The following is a 2,757-nucleotide window of genomic DNA, read 5'->3' on the forward strand; positions in this document are numbered from 1 at the left end:
CTGTCGGTCAATGGCGGGGAGAGGAATCTCGATGCATTCGCTCCGGTTAGTAGTTTAGGTTAGGTTTTTTAGCCCTCGCAGTTGCAGCGCTCGGGTGGATGACGACATTTCTTCTGTGAGTTTGTCTTCCGGACTCCGATTCTCCTCGAGTTCGTTTGTCTGGGCGCAATCGATAGAGCTCTGACGTAGATTCATGCCGTCTTCTTGGGGCGGCGAGGTTGGGTTTCTCGTCATGTGGCGAGATTTGACGTCAGGTGCTTCAGATCTATGTCAGGATTCAACGGTGGCGACTGCGGCTCCAAGGTGTGGGACCTTTGGCACGTGCACGAGAACTTTCAGACTGTCTACAAGGTCAAGTCGACTCCGGCAGGGGAGCGACGACATCGGTGCATCGGCGACTCGTTTTGACGGCAATAATGATCGTTCGTTAGTCTCAAAATTTTAATATAATTTTTATTATGTTTAAGATGCTTTGTACTTCCGATGAACTTTTACAATAGATTCTATCATTTTAGGAAAAAAATGTTAGTTTGTCCTCATTTTCTGGGATTTCGATGAGTTACACAGTTTATAGGTGCTGTAGTTTGATGGGGCCGTATCTGGCCGCGTATGGACGCGACATTTGCTGCCCACCTCTAGAGTTGCTGTACTGACACGTGCTTGCTCCCATTACAGACAGAAACCGAAAGAAATCTTATAGCCTAAGTTAGGAGCTACAAATAATGTACCATGGAACCAAAAACATGTAAATACCTCATTCCTCAAATAGCAGGACAGTAGTTCAATAATAATGGGAGCAGACGCGGCGCCAGACCACTGCCATCATCCGCGGGAGCAGAGGTGGATATGCATGTAGAGAGGAGCTACGGGAGAGAAGTAGGGGACGGGGTTACGTCGGAGTATACATGGCCATGGGCAGCCAGCCCGGTCGGCCCGACCCGACGCGGCCCGAAAAAGCCTGGCCTGATGCTCCTCACGGGCCAGGTCTAGGCCTAGATATTTGCGAGTTAACGAAGAGGCCTGGCGGGCTTTTACGTTGACGGGACGGGCTTGGGCCTGATTTCTAGGCTTGATGCTTGGGCCGGGCCAGGCCCCAGGCCTGGGATTTCTGCATCGGGCTTGGTCAGGCCCGGTCCGAGGGATGGCCAGGTATACGACGAAGGCACGACAGGCGGCCAGTTCACTAGCGGAGCTACGTTTAAGCTGAATGGGCCATGGGCCGCCCAATTTTTTTAGGAAAATCATAAAACTATACATAGGCCCAGCCCATAAAAAACAGAGTAGTAGGACAGCGACAAGGTTTAGCATCAACTTCAACTCGGCCCGCCCAGCTTTATATTTGTAGCTCCGCCACTAGGCCAGTCGCGGCTGTTCCCTCAAAAAAAAAAAAAACTAGGCCAGTCGCGGCCAGGCGGCAGACGCAGTGAAGCGGGAGGATGGTTTGGTGCGAGATTTGCCACTGCTGCTTTTGGTTGGGTTGCGCAACGGACAAATAAATACCTGCCGAGGAGGAGCAAGCGGTCAAAAAGGCTTCAAGAAGACTCTAGTTAAGTGGTGAAGGGAACGTGGCAAAAATGGACCAGGGCAAGAAAATGCTAGAAAACCGGATCTGAGCCAAACAAAAAAGCAGCAACACATGTCGGCCAGAGGGAGCAACGTCACCGGCCCAGCGCTGGAATTGCACGGGAGGAACCCCTGCTTAGCCAACTTGTATCTTGTACAGTATATATATACGCGCAATGAAGCGGCCATGAACTGATGCCCTATTACTCTAAAAAATGGTCAGACCAACACTTTCTTGGTTACAAGCAGAGTGATGTTTGTATACAATGACATGGTTCTTAGTATGACACGACTCAGACAATAAGACAGATAGATGGTGTTATTTATTAAAACATACCTTCTCGTTAAAAAGGGCAATAAGGTTTATCCGCTTGAGGAAACAGCTCGGGCCTTAGAGTTCCGCCCGTCAGGCAACCGGTCGTTTTTGTAAGACAGGCCTGGCTGAGGTCGCACGCTGCCGACCGGCTCTCCTCCCATCCCCTTCTCTCCCGGCCGAGGTCTTCAAGATTCAGCTGCCTCCGCGCCCCGCTCACCTATATTCTTAGATGCCATCACTATTTATATCACTATCATGACCATAATTATCCTTATGACCACCACATCCACATCCAGTATTATAATGCTTGTTGTTATCAGAACCATCTTCCTCATCAACATTTCATCAAAACATCATCTTTACTAATGTATACATAGTCATCACCACTCAAGAAAGAGTCATCATCAGTCTTATAGTTCTACTCTCTCTTACCGCTATCCTCACTATTATCACCGTCATCTTCTCTTGATTAGTGATGTATTCAGAAGCACAATTCCTTTTATCATCATCAATGGTTTCATCACAATACTCTTGATCAATGATGTGCTTAGACCCCACTAGAAAACTTCACAATTTCCAAGATTCTCTATTTGACACACTTCTATGCAAGCTAGCATGATTGATTCTTCTCCAGCCAGCTGATCGATTCTATGTAATGCTAATAGCTATGCAAAATGCGTGAACACGAGGAAACTATTGCCATAGGACGACGACGGCAGAGGGCATGAAGATTATTCAGGTGGCAGACATTGTCATTCCAAAATGCGTCGCACAACTGGTTGGTGAATGCATAAAGATCCAATGAAGGACCAATCAGCGGCCTACGCAACGCAGGCCTCCGTGACCAGTCGTCTTGCTAAGGGGAGTCATCGGCACAA

Source organism: Triticum urartu, chromosome 2A (genome assembly GCF_056163025.1).
Source record: "Triticum urartu cultivar PI428250 chromosome 2A, HENAU_Tu73, whole genome shotgun sequence".
NCBI lineage: Eukaryota > Viridiplantae > Streptophyta > Magnoliopsida > Poales > Poaceae > Triticum > Triticum urartu.